Below are 15208 nucleotides of genomic sequence, written 5' to 3'. Positions count from 1 at the left end.
AGAACTCTCTATCCTAGTAAGAAAATGTCTTTGGAAAGTTCCTTACAACATTTTATGACTCACAGATATTCCCAGAGGTTCCTGTTTCCATTCTGCTGTAGACAGTGTTTGAAGACGTGCAGTTCTTGTCAACTGTTGTTCTTAGGCAACTTGGCTGAGAGGTCTGTTTAAAAAACATTTGTTGGAAAGATAATATGTTTGGATGTTTTAATTTTCTTAACCAAAATTCCAGATTTTAAATCTAGTTTAACTCTTAATTCAACATTGACTTAAAGAATAGCCTAAGAAGAATTACTATGTTAGTTACATAATATGTACTATGAACTGAGCAATTTTCCCACTTGAAAACTCCCAAACCAGGGGGTACGTATTCTTGGCATAGTCTGCTTCGCATATCTTTCCAACTGCCTCCAGATCCCTGGCTCTGTATTCAATAGTTCTGGCTCTGATCTTGGCCACCCAGCTCAGTACCTCACCTTGGCTACTACTTTGACCAACACTGCCAAAACACCTTCCAGCCCACCAGGACTTGATTCCTGGCTATCCTCCACTTTTGTCTAATCCCAGTTCTCTCTTTCTGTTCTAAGTATTGAATATCACTCCTGAGGTATATTTTCTCCCCATACTCATCTAGCTCTATTCCACTCTACTTGCAGATAGACCCCCAAGGCCTAGTCTCTGCTCCTAGCCAGTTCCTCAACTCTTTCCTTTCTCTACTCCCTAAAGTCCTGAATAATAAGCCACCTGGTTTTTAACAGTTCCCATCATCTACATATGATCTTATTTGTTTTCTTGACAATAACTATAAAGATACAGACATGAGAGAAAAAAATATTATAAAATATTTTAGCATTATCCCAATAAAAGTTATTCCTTCATTTAATAGAAATGTAAATGGAAGGAGACCTGATCTCTCTTGACTCCTTAAATGATTCATCACTGCTCTAGTCCCTAGCCCAATCCTCCATCTCTCTCTTACTCTTGGTATTTCCCTCACATGTGCTTTCTTTGACAAAGCAGTTCCTCTCCCAGATTCCACACCCAACTCTCCCTTGATTCTGTCATTGCTCAGACTCTCCACAGATGCAGTAACTGGATCCAGCCCAGACACATGTTTAGTTTGACTTACACAGCATTTAAAAAATTTTTCAGGGCGCCTGGGTGGCTCAGTTGGTTAAGCGACTGCCTTCAGCTCAGGTCATGATCCCAGGGTCCTGGGATCGAGTCCCGCATCAGGCTCCCTGCTCTGCGGGGAGCCTGCTTCTCCCTCTCCCACTCCCCCTGCTTGTGTTCCCCCTCTCGCTGTGTCTCTCTCTGTCAAATAAATAAATAAAATCTTTAAAAAAAAATTTTTTTTTCAGTTAGTTGACAATATTTAAAAATTGGAAGAATAAGCCTAAAAGTAGAGATTTCCAAAGAAAATCAAAACAGGATATTGAGTAGATCTTTGCACTCCCATGTTCACTGCACCATTATTTATAATAGCCAAGATATGGAAACAACTAAGTGCCCATCAACAGATGAGTGGATAAAGTAGATGTGAGATGTATACACACACACACACACACACACACACACCAGAATGGAATATTATTCAGCTGTGTGAGAAAGAACGTAGTCCTGTCATTTATGACAACACAGATAGACTTTGAGGACATTATGCTAGGTGAAAGAAGCCAGACAGAGAAAGACAAATACTGCATGATATCACTTATATGTGAAATCTAAAATGGGGAAAATGTCAAATTCATAGAAACAGAGAGTAGAAAAGTGGTTGCCAGGGAAAACATGGTGATTATAGTTGATATACATTGATAACACTTGTACAATTGAAATTTGCTAATAGAGTTGAACTTAAATGTTCTCACCAAAAAAGAAAAAGAAAGATAAATACATGGAGCAATGGATGTGTTAATTAGCTAGAAGGGGAGGCAGAAATCCTTTCACAATATATATGTATATCAACTCACCACAATGTACGCTTTAAGTATCTTACAATTTTACCCCAACAAAGCTGAAATTTTTAAAAATTAGGTGTCGTTTGCTCAAGTTCATTAGTCAGTAAACTACAGTTTCAAATCTGTGCCCATAAATAAGGTTTCATTAGAACACAAGCATGTTCATTTGTTTATGTCATATCTATGGCTACTTCTATGCTACAACAGCAGCGTTGAGCACTGTGACAGAGACCATATGGCCAAAAATATTTCAAATATTACCAAAGCCAAAATACTTACAGTCTGGCCCTTTACAGAAAATGTTTGCCAAACTCTGTTGAAGATGGTTCTCAATCAACACGGGATGCCCTGCCCCCAGAGATTCTAATATGATTAGTCTGCAATGGATGCTGGTGTCCAATTCCCAGAGATTCTGATGTTATCGTGCTGCACTAAGTGCTGACGTTGGTATTTTCAAACTCCCAGACAATTCTGTTTTGCATGTAGGCTTGTGAACCCCTCAATTAGGTAATCTAGATGCCTTCAACAGTCTATTATTCTTGTCTCTTTCTCTGGGAAATATATATTTCCCTTGTTTAACTAGGAAAAGACTATCTTCTACCCACCTTCACAAGTGTTCTGAGCAATGCAAAAGAGGCCTTTGTATCATCAGAAATCTAGATCATAGCTTAGTGCTTTTTTAAAAAATAGGTAACATTATCCTCAGTTTGAAAGTACAGAAATTGAAACTCAAACATGTTTAGTGCCTTTCCTAACTTCTTTTCTTTCTTTCTTTTTCTTTCTTTCTTTCTTTCTTTCTTTTTTTTTTTTTTTGTAATCTCTACACTCAACATGGAGCTGGAACTCATGACCCCGAGATCAAGAGTTACATACTCCTCAGACTGAGCAAGCCAGGCACCCCATAGTGCTTTATAAAAATAGATTTTGGGGGCGCCTGGGTGGTTCAGTTCGTTAAGCATCAGACTCTTGATCTCAGCTCAGGTCTTGATCTCAGGGTTGTGCGTTCAAGCCCCACGTTGGGCTCCACACTCAGTGTGGAGCCTACTTAAAAAAAAAAAAAAAACGGATTTGGGCTCCAACACAGATGTATCAAATAAAAGTCTCCAAGAGGCAACAATTTTGAAAAGCTCCCCAGATGATTCTGATAAGTAACTAGATTTGAGAGCAACTACCTAGCTATGACACAGTCATTCACACAGTTGCATTCACTGGAAGCTCAACTAGGGCTGAAATGTCCATGATAGCCTCTTATCCTTCAGGGTATCTCTCTACATGGCCTCTGATCATTCAGATGTTTAACTTGAACATCTTGAAAGCATGGCAATTAGGATGCAAAGGGTAAAGACAAGAAAGCTCCAAGCCCCTTTAAGCCTGGACTAAGAAATCTCAGAATGGTACTTCTGCTGCACACTGTTGGTTAAAGCAAGTCAAAAGTACAGCCCATATTCAAGAAGAGGGGAAAGAGACTCCACCTCTTTCTGTGAGAAGCAGCATGCATGTATAGGAAGGTGAGATATTGATGGCACTCATCTTTGGAGACTATCAAAAAGAATCTAGTAAGGAGCAAAGCAAAACAATGGTAAGAGTCAGGCATTAGGATTGTGATATGAATAAAAGAAAGGTATGAACAAGAAAAGAAGTATGAACAATGAAGTATCAGGGAGGAATGTTCCCAAAAAAATATTTTAACTAAGACAGTTCTTTCAAATAAGATATTTAAACTGAGATATTTGAAATAAGGTTGTTGAGTTTTTTTTAAATTAGACATTAGAACTGAGTTAGGCATGAACTGTATGAAGAAACTGAACAAGAACTGAAGCATTCCAAATAGGGAGAAGATTGTGGAATACAAAGATATGGAACATCATGAGAGCAAAAGCTGCAAGTACCTTGGTATGGGTGGAACAAGGATATTTGTGGATGGAGCGACTTTCCAGCAAACAGCTGTACATTAAGATCTGGAGCTTAAGAAAGAGGTCTAGGCTAGAGATATGGATTTGGGAATCTTCAGAACATACATGATGGTAGAAGGTCAGAAGGTGAGCCAGAAGAGGGTCATATGGGACAAAAAATATAGTGAGAAGGGCACAAAACCAGGAACAGAGATCGTGGAGGTCACTGATATCTGAGATCCTACATAGGAGATGTGAGAAATAGCAATAGGAAAAGTAGGAGGCTAACTTATTAGAAAAATATCTAAAAAGAAAGGGGGAGTTTTCAGGAAGGAGGAACTGGTCAATAATGCCAATTGCCAGGCGCCTGGGTGGCTCAGTTGGTTAAGCAACTGCCTTCGGCTCAGGTCATGATCCTGGAGTCCCTGGATCGAGTCCCGCATCGGGCTCCCTGCTCGGCAGGGAGTCTGCTTCTCCCTCTGACCCTCCCGACCCTCCCCCCTCTCATGCTCTCTCTCTCTCAGTCTCTCTCTCAAATAAATAAAATCTTTAAAAAATAATAATAATAATAATGCCAATTGCCACAGAAAGTGGGTCAAGACAAAAGCAGAAAAGTGTCTATTGGATTTGGTGATAGGCATTGGTGAATTCAAGGATTGTTTCAATAGAAAAGGAGCAGAAACTAGATTGTAGGGGGTTTAACAGAAAAGAATTGAGAAAGTATGAGAAGTTAATGTAGTGCAATTGATGCAAGCAGTGCTGTGAACAGAAAGAGGGGATGCTGAAAGATCTAAAACAGTCAAAATGACACTAATACACTGACACTTGTACATTAGTACATATTAGTAAGTGTTAGTTGACTGAACGTGAATGAATGAATAAATACATAGTATAAAGAAGTAACTGACTTTCACAGAAAGGCAACAACTTCTTTAACATTATCCCTTCCAAATTAAAGTTCTCAGCATGGTACACTAATATAACTATGATTAATTCCAAAGAAACCCTGTATTAATTCCTTTATTTATGTTCAGTTCTTACAAAATGCTAACAAATCCTTGCACTGGATATGTGTAAAATCATGAACAACTAAAAGCAGCTTGAGGCAAAAGAAAGAAAATTGGATTGAGTTCTGCTCCAGGTTTCTAACAACTCACTTGTATGTCTTTAAGTTTGCCCCTTCATCTCTTCAGGCTTTGGTTTGCTTTCCATATAATGAAGTGTGAATTAGATCAGGGATAGAGAATAGGTATCAAGTGATTTTAGTAATTGTCAAACCTATCCAGAATCCCATCAGCAAGGATTAGGTGTTTTCACAAGGAAAAATTACTATCAATGTTAACATCAGTTTCTGCTTTGATCATGTCAGGAGGTATACGTACATTTCACAAAACACATCCCGTATCAAGTAGTCAAAATCATCACTATATATTTTATACTGAAGGCTCAAATCAGGGAAGCATTCCTAAAATACAGATCAAAAACACAATGCAGTGAATTTGCTATTTGCTTTTTTCCTATTTTTAACACTAAATATAATTTGAAATATATATGACCATATATATATATATTTTACAAGTCAAGAAAATAGAAACCCACACTCAACAGAGGGAACTCAATGGAGGAAATTGGTTCTGCAGGTGTTAAGAGGTCTGCATGTGCAAAAACAGAACATTCCATAAGTAGCCACAATGCCTGAGGTTAGGGTACCAAAAGGGAAAAGCTGGAGATAACCAGAACCTAGGAGCTACAAGATTGAGCCCCCAGATTTGATGCTTTAAAGAAGGGACTTTGGGCTGGCTGCCGCTGGTACCTCTGAGGGAACACAATAAGATGGTTCTGGAAGTGCCAAAAGCAGCTGGAGGCTGGAGTCACTTACATAGCTGAGGCCACTACCTGATGCTTAGAATAACTGCCATTTTGGAATTGAGGCCAAGAGGAATAGTACAAATTTTAAAACAGTAAGAAAGTCTATCTCCCCTTTCATCATATAGAAAGCCCACCCTCCAATATCTTCCAGATCCCTCTAATGCCTTCAAGAATCTGGCAAGAAAATCTGAGGAATGATATTTGCAGGGTCCTAGTATCACAAAGTAGAGTCAAAAAGGAGGACATGGAACTGAGAGAATAGTTAAATAACTGGCACAAATTATTTACTCAGAAAAGTAAGAGTTAATAATTGCATCAGAGTTAATAATTGCATCAGAGTTAATAGCAAAAGAATTAATGTTGAAGGAGGTATCTTAGAGAATGTAAGAATTAAGGAAATTTATACATGAATAAATAAGCATATCTGAGCAGAAAAAAGAAAGCTGTTCTATGCTTAAGAAATGAGACAGAGAAAGAGGAAAGAAACAAAGAAAATTTGGACCTAGAGGAAAAGATCTCTGTTAAAAAAAAGGCAAATGACATTAGTATGAAAATCATAATGGGAGCACCTGGGTGGCTCAGTCAGTTGAGCATCCGACTCTCGATTTTGGCTCAGGTCATGATCTCAAGGTCATGGGATGGAGCCCCATATTGGACTCTGTGCTGAGCAGGGATCTACTTGAGCTTCTCTTTCTCCTTCTCCTTCTGCCCCTCCCCCTGGTCACACACTCTCAATCTCTAAAATAAATAAATCTTTAAAGAAAAAAAAATCACAATCATAACATTAAAAACTCTATGTAATTAAATTAGGTTCCAGGAAGAAGAAATTGGCCCTTACATCAGTGCCACAGACCATCATGAAATGTCCCCACAAGACCGTGCTACCTTAAATCTAGGATCCCGAGGCTCATATACTCTTGAGCAAACACTGCTCAAGAAGTGCCCTAAAGTTAAGATAGACCAACAGTGACATCTGCTGCCATGGACTTATTTTTAAAAGGGTCAATTTCAACATTTCAAAATTAAGTCTCCTGCCAAACCACTGGACTTCTGCTGTGATGAGTCAGCACTTCTGGAACTCCTGTTTGTCCTCTGCGCTATTAGAAGATTTTCTAAGTGAATGCAGAACATGGGAAAATGAGAGAGTATTTGAAAATATAACTAAAACAAACAAAAAACAGTGGGGGTGGAGGCATAAGTGATGAGAAAAGAGACTTCACATTGTCTTTTCTCATCCTGTTTTTCCTTTGGCTAAGTAAGTCCAAATTAATTTGGTAGTTGTTAGCAAGCATGAGCATGTTCTCAGTAAAAAAAAAAAAAAAAGGACTAATTTAACTTTTGCCAGTTTCTGAGGATTCAAACCCAAAATTTCAGCATACCATAACAGACCAGGAAAAAAAAAAAGTCAAATGATCAAAGGAGAAGATGTGGAAATGTTTAGAGTTAGTCTTGCTTAGGAAACCTCTTCCTAGTTATCTAATTGTTTACCTTGATTTTACCTCCTTCAACATCTGCTGACCCTCAGGCTTTTGCTTTTCTGAAAGCCAATCGAACAGAAGGTTTGAATCAAACACCATGGCTTTTAAAAAATACATATAATCACCAGTAGAAAGTGGTCAGTGTGGCTCATTTATGTAAACCAGCAGATACTAGTTCAAAAAAATGGGTTAATTTATTTGCTTGAGAAAAAAAATTGGCAACTGACAATGAATCCCAGCTCTGGTTATGATGAAAGAAGGTGAACAAGAAAGGCCGATGCTGCAATGAAGGAGAACTGAATTAAAAGTTCTGACTTTAGTACAGGTTCTGACTGCTCACTAAATGTTTATCACCTTGAGGAAATCATGTAACTTCTCTAGGCCTCAGTTTTCTTTTCTGTAGTATGAAAGGACTGGACTATATGAGGGATGAAAAAACGGTTTCAATTCATTTTCCTTCTTTGGTTACCTGGCATTGGCTACTTATAAGTAATCTTAAAGCTGCATGCAGAAGCAATGGAAAAGGTGCTGAGCCATTAGCAGGACCTACTGTGGGCAACATGAACATGGAGTAGCAGCATGCATGACATATACACACCAAGCTTAGACAAGATTCTTTCTCCCAGTGTTGTTGTTTTTTTTTTTAAGATTTATTTATTTGAGAGAGACAGAGAGACAGAGAGAAAGCAATGAGAGGAAGAGGCAGAGGGAGAGAGAGAGAGAGAATCTCAAGCAGACTCCAAGCTGAGTGTGGAGCCTGAAGCAGGGTTCGATCTCACCACCATGAGATCACGACCTGAGCCAAAACCAAGAGTCAGATGCTTAACTGACTGCACCACCCAGGCGCCCTTCTCCCAGTATATTTGGCAGCTATACATTCTGCTATTAGCTGTCATTTTCAGTGCCTACTATGTTTCAGCTATGCAAGACACTCAATCATTTCCAATATTCATCATATTTTAAAGACAAGGAAACTTGGAAATATTATATAATTTTCTCAAAGATACACAACATAGCTGGACTCAATTACTAACATAATATCCCAACATTCTTTATTGTGAATAAAATCTTAACTTCTCATATTTTGAATCATCCCCTAGTCGTCTTGAAATACAAAACCTATATTATACATCATTGTGTCTTGCCTTAATACACCCATTTTCCTACAAAAGAAAGGATAAAGGCTTGACATGAAATTAGGCTAGACCACATAAACATGAAAGGGCAGGGCAGGAGCTGCAAGGAGAATGGGCCCAAGGAAATGCTTTTTCCAGCGTATGGACTAGGAAGGATTGTTGAAAATTAAAAGTGACAAAGAAAGAAACAATAACTAAACATCATGTTCAACTTTTAAGCAAGTAGAATTCTAAACAAAATCAGAAGGATACTGAATCCAAACTGAAAAGAACTGTAAAAACAATGTGTGTTGCATCAACTGGGTTTGTATAGACAACTTAATTGGTACAGTACTCAGGGACGTACTAGCTACATGGCAGTGCTTGATGGACACACTTTGATGATGAGGGTTACAAATAATTCAGAAAATAGATTCCTGATAAGAACTATTTTTTGAAGGTTCTTTAATTTGATGCAATACTTTGGACATTTGTTTTTTGTTTGTTTGTTTTTGTTTTTTATTATGTTCAGTTAGCCAACATATAGTACATCATTAGTTTCTGATGTAGTGTTCAATGATTCATTAGTTGTGTATAACACCCAGTGCCCATCACAGTACGTGCCCTCCTTAATACCCATCACCCAGCTACCCCATCCCCCCACCCATCTCCCTTCTGTAACTCTCAGTTTGTTTCCCAGAGTCCAGAGTCTCTCATGGTTTGTCTCCCTCTCTGATTTCTTCCCATCCAGTTTTCCCTCCCTTCTCCTGTGGTCCTCCGCACTATTCTTTATGTTCCACATATGAGTGAAACCATATGATAATTGTCTTTCTCTGATTGAGTTATTTCAGTTAGCATAATCCCCTCCAGTTCCATCCATGTTGATGCAAATGGTGGGTATTCATCCTTTCTGATGGCTGAGTAATATTCCATTGTATATACAAATCATATCTTCTTTAACCATTCATTTGTTGAAGGACATCTCAACTTCTTCCACGGATTGGCTATTGTGAACATTGCTGCTATGAACACTGGGGTGCACATGCCCCTTCTTTTCACTACATCTGTATCTTTGGGGTAAACACCTAGTAGTGCAATTGCTCTATTTTTTAACTTTTTGGGGAACCTCCATACTGTTTTCCAAAGTGGCTCTACCAGCTACTTTGGATATTTCTTAGGTTATAATGTCCAGGTATAGTAGAAAGCAAGACACTAACTTTCAGTTACAGCAAACTAATGCTTCCCATCAGAAGTCTTCTCAGAAGTCTTTGAAAGTGGCATCACGAAATTGGTCCATCCTGACTAATTACAGAATTATATGCCAATGCTTTCAGAGTACATACTCAGGAAGTTACAGATGCCTTTGGAAAATCACCCAACAACATGGATTAGTAAAAAAGTTTTAAGGAAACCAAATGGAAGAATGTATCCATTGGAGAAAAATGATTAGTAGCTAGACTGGATTTCATATCAAAATACCTCATGGTCTCTGATTAGCTGACTGATTCATTCATGTTATAAACATTTATTCTTTATTTATTATGAGTTTGGCACTCTGACAGTCACCATGATTACATTACAAAATAAAATACTCCTAACTTTGATGAGTAGACGTCCAGTTGGAGACAGGTACATAAATAAATTAAAACGCAATGTGACAAGTAAATCAACTGGATTATGTTTGAGATACATACAAATTATATGAAAGCGAAGTAATAAATTTTCTCTCATGAGATCAGAGAGGGACCAGAAAGGGATCAGAAAGACACATAAGTGCAGAGCTGAACTGAATATCAGTATGTTTCTGAGGACAACAGTTACTTGCATGTTATTTATATGATATTAAGATAGTAAAAATATGTTGCAACTAAAGTCAAACTCAGACTTTTACACCAGCCTCATTCATATGTTAAGATAGCTCTGAAAACAGTACAGTCAATAACAACATGGGGAAAATGGTACTTGTATAATTATATAAAGCAAAGTGTTGTGTTATTTTCCATCCCTGCTACTGTAAGGTAATAAATAGCATTCCAAGGTGTGAGGACCCATCATGGCATCATGCACTTAGAAAGTTAACACAAGAAAAGTCCTATAAAGAGTGTTATTTCACATGTGCTCTGTGACTAATTCTGTTTGTGGAATGAACTGAGCCATGGTCATAGGTCACCTTCAGCCAGCCAAGAGAATGTTTCCAGAGTGTAATTGTTCTGGGCATCAAGGCACTTTACAGCATGTTCCCATTGCTTTTTTGATAGTTTGTGGCCAGGAGACTGCTGAGAAAATATTATTCACCCAAATTAGACTGGACTAGTCAACCGCCTGGTTATTACATCTCCATGTCAGCACAAGCCATGTCGGCAACCAAATTTACCAGATGTTTCTAATTTCTCTACCTTCTGAACTACATGATGCTTTTTTTCTGGCTTTGAAACATTTTAAACAAAGGACTTTCTGTAATGGCTCAGGAAACTTACAAAATTAAAATCCTGGTTGATATCAGAGTAAGAGTCCTGGCCCTTCTGCCACATCCACATTGATGACTTTTCCTCCTTGCTACACACTACTTGTGAGATTCTCTCAGCAGAGTTTTTGGCTCTAGGAGTCTCATTCACTATCTAGAGATTTCCATCTGGCTAACAAATAGAAAAACATCACTGAATTCTACATGTCCTCTGCTGCTGTGTTATCTAAAATAAATGCTACTTCAAATTATGGCCCAATGTTAAAAATGATCGAGTCACATACCTTTCAAACCAGCAACTGCATTTCTAGAAAATTATCCAAAGATTTTCATACACGTTCACAAGGAAGTATACATAAGGATGTTCATTGCAGCATGGTTTATAAGACTGGGAATTAAGTAATTACCTAAGCATCTATCAGGAAGGGGTTGATGGAATATTTTATGCTATGTCCACACAAGAAATAATATTCAATCCTTAAAATAACTAGGCATCTCTGTATATATAATAATTAAAAAAATCCCCATAATAATTGTTAGGTGAAAAAATAAGATGAAGAACTAGGCCAATATGCATATATATATATGTGTGTAAATCCTAGCACAATATATACTATGTAACTTTACATTTTTATTATACTTTGTATACCTTTCTTTTCTAAAAGTTTTTAATTCCAGTTAACATACAATGTTATATTAGTTATAGGTATAAATATAGAGATCCAACAATTCTATATAGGACTTACTGCTCATCACGATAAATATACTCTTTAATTCCCATCACCTATTCCACCCATCACCCCACCTGCCTCCCCTCTAGTAACCATCAGTTTTTTCTGTAGAGTTAAGAGTTTGTTTCTTGATTTGTCTCTCTCTCTCTTTTCCCCCTTTTGCTCCTTTGTTTTGTTTCTTAAATTCCACATATTAGTGAAATCATATGGTATTTGTCTTTGTCTGACATTTCGCTTAGCATTATACTCTTTAGCTCCATCTATGTCGTTGCAAATAGCAAGATTTCATTCTGTTTTATGGCTAAATAATATTCCACATGAATATTCTTTATTCATTCATCTATCAATGGATACTTGGCTCCGTCCATATCTTGGCTAATGTAGTTAATGTTGCTATAAACATCAGGGTGCATGTATCCTTTGGATTGTTTTTGTATTCTTTGGGTAAATACCTAGTAGTGTGGTTGCTGAATCCTAGGGTAGTTCTATTTTTCACTTTTTGAGGAAACTCCAAACTGTTTTCCACAATTGCTACACCAGTTTGCATTCCTACCAACAGCGCAGGGGGGTTCCTTTTTCTCCAAATCCTCGCCAACACCTGTTGTTTCTTGTATTGTTGATTTTAGCCATTCTGACAAGTGTGAGGTGATACTTCATTGTGGTTTTGATTTGCATTTCCCTGATGATAAGTGTTAATGAACATCTTTTCATGTGTCTGTTGGCCATCTGGATGTCTTCTTTAGAAAAATGCCTATTCATGTCTCCTGCCCATTTTTTAATTGGATCATTTGTTTTTCAGGTGGTGAGTTGTAGAAGTTCTTAATATATTTTGGATACTAACCCTTTATCAGATTTTTCATTTGCAAATATCTTCTCCCATTCAGTAGGTTGCCGTTTAGTTTTGGTGATTGTTTCCTTTTCTGTGCAGAAGCTTTTTATTTTGATGTAGTCCCAATAGTTTATGTTTGCTTCTGTTTCCCTTGCCTCAGGAGCCATATCTAGAAAAATGTTGCTATGCTTGATGTCAGAGAAGTTACTGCCTATGTTCTCTTCTAGGATTTTTATAGTTTCAGGTTTCACATTAGGTCTTTAATCAATTTTGAATTTTTTTGTGTGTATGCTGTAAGAAAGTGGTCCAGTTTCATTTTTTTGCATGTTGCTGTCCAGTTTTCCCAAAACCATTTGTTGAAGGGCCTTTTTCCCATTGGATATTCTTTCCTTCTTTGTCAAAGATTAATTGACCATATAGTTGTGGGTTCATTTCTGGGTTTTCTATTCTGTTCTATTGATCTATGTGTCTATTTTTGTGCCAGTACGATACTGTTTTGATCACTACAGTTTTGTAATGTAACTGGAGGTTTGGAATTGTGATGCCTCAGCTTAGCTTTTCTTTTTCAGGATTGCTTTGGCTATTCAGGGTCTTTTGTGGTTCCATACAAACTTTAGGATTGTTTGCTCTAAGTTCTGTGAAAAATGCTGTTATTTTGATAGGGATTGCATTAAATATGTAGATTGCTTTGGGTAGTACAGACATTTTAACAATATTTGTTCTGCCAAACAATGAGCATGGAATGTCTTTCCATTTCTTTGTGTTATCTTCAATTTCTTCCATCAGTGTTTTATAATTTTCAGAGTACAGGTCTTTTGCCTCTTTGGTTAGGTTTATTCATATGTATTGTATTGTTTTTGATGCAGTTGTAAATGGAATTGTTTTCTTAATTTCTCTTTCTGCTGCTTCATTATTGGTGTATGGAAATGCAACAGATTTCTGTAACTTGATTTTGTATCCTGTGACTTTACTGAATTCGTTGATCAGTTCTAGCAGTTTTTTGGTAGAATCTCTCAGGTTTTCTATATATATCATGTCTTCTCCAAATAGTGAAAGTTTTATTTCTCCTTAATAATCTGGATACCTTTTATCTCTTTTTGTTGTCTGATTGCTGTGGCTAGGACTTCCAGTAGAACAAAAGAGGTGAGAGTGGGCATCCTTGTTTTGCTCCTGATCTTAGAGGAAAAACCGAGAGCTGATGATTAAGGATGATGTTAGCTGTGGGTTTTTCATATATGGCCTTTATTATGTTGAGGTTTATTCCCTCTAAACCTACTTTGTTGAGGGTTCTTATCAGGAATGGATGTTATTCTTTATCAAATGCTTTTTCTGCATCGGTTGAAATCATCATATAGTTTTTATCCTTTCTCTCATTGATGTGATAGATCACACTGATTGATTTGCAAATATTGAACCACATTTGCAACCTGGGATTAAATCCCACTTGACCATGGTGAGTGATTTTTTTTTTTAATGTATTGTTGGATATGGTTTACTAGTATTTTGTTGAGGGTTTTTGCATCTATGTTCATCAGAGATATTGGTCTGTAGTTCTCCTTTTTTGTGGTGTTTTTATCTGGTTTTGGTATCAAGGTAATTCTGGCCTGATAGAATGAATTTGGAAATTTTCCTTCCTGTTCTGTTTTTTGGAATAGTTTGAGAAGAATAAGTATTAACTCTTCTTTAAATGTTTGATAGAATTCACTTGTGAAGCTGTCTGGTCCTGGACTTTTGTTTGTTGGGAGTTGTTAATTACTAATTCAATTTCTTTACCAGTTATCAGTCTGTTTGAATTTTCTATTCCTTCCTGTTTCAGGTTTGGTAGTTTATATGTTTCTAGGAATTTATCCACTTCTAGGTTGTCCAATTTGTTGGCATATAGTTTTTCATAATATTTTCTTATAACTGTTTTTCTGTGGTGTTCATTGTTATTTCTCCTCTCTCATTTGTGATTTTATTTATTTGAGTCCTTTCTCCTTTTTTCTTGATAAGTCTGGCTAGAGGTTTATCAATTTTATTGATTATTTCAAGGAACCAGAGCTTGGTTTCATTGATCTGTTCTATTGTTTTTTTTTTAGTTTCTATATCATTTATTTCTGCTCCAATCTTTATTATTTCTTTCCTTCTGCTGGTTTTAGGCTTTGTTTGTTGTTCTTTTTCTAGCTTGTTTAGGTGTAAGGTTAGGATATTTACTTGAGATTTTTTTTTTAATACATTTTTTAAAATTTTATTATACTGTGTTATGTTAGTCACCATATATTACATCATTAGTTTTTGATGTAGTGTTCCATGATTCATTGTTTGCGTATAACACCCAGTGCTCCATGCAGAACGTGCCCTCCTTAATACCCATCACCAGGCTAACCCATCCCCCCACCCCCCAAGAGTGCTTTCATTCTCATGAACAATCAAAATATTGTATTTTTCCCATTCTTACTACTATTTGAATGTAGACTTTTTTTTTCCTAAAGGAATTTTTATTGTTATGTTAATCACCATACATTACATCATTAGTTTTAGATGTAGTGTTCCATGATTCATTGTTTGTGCATAACACCCAGTGCTCCATGCAGAACGTGCCCTCTTTATACCCATCCTCCCACCCCCCTCCCCTCTAGAACCCTCAGTTTGTTTTTCAGATGTTGGCAGGGATGCGGAGAAAGGGGAACCCTCCTACACTGTTGGTGGGAATGCAAGCTGGTGCAGCCACTCTGGAAAACAGTATGGAGGTTCCTCAAAAAGTTGAAAATAGAGCTACCATATGATCCAGCAATTGCACTACTGGGTATATACCCCAAAGATACAAATGTAGGGATCCGAAGGGGTACGTGCACCCCGATGTTTATAGCAGCAATGTCCACAATAGCCAAAC

At 37.2% G+C, this 15208-nt stretch overlaps 1 long non-coding RNA gene across 2 annotated transcripts in view; it reads right to left on the bottom strand.

The window, feature by feature from the left end:
• LOC115943012 (uncharacterized) overlaps nucleotides 1-15208 on the bottom strand; it is a 221002-nt gene that overhangs the window by 88232 nt on the left and 117562 nt on the right. For both annotated transcript variants that reach the window (XR_014143465.1, XR_014143466.1), the window contains one exon: nucleotides 64-163. This is a non-coding gene — a long non-coding RNA (uncharacterized LOC115943012). The remainder of the gene's footprint in view (nucleotides 1-63; nucleotides 164-15208) is intronic.

The sequence above is a fragment of the Leptonychotes weddellii genome, chromosome 3 (assembly GCF_054177405.1).
Source record: "Leptonychotes weddellii isolate Sample4059 chromosome 3, ASM5417740v2, whole genome shotgun sequence".
In the NCBI taxonomy this organism is placed as follows: domain Eukaryota; kingdom Metazoa; phylum Chordata; class Mammalia; order Carnivora; family Phocidae; genus Leptonychotes; species Leptonychotes weddellii.
The sequence above is the reverse complement of the archived record's forward strand: the minus strand, read 5'-3'. Positions and strand labels throughout refer to the sequence as shown.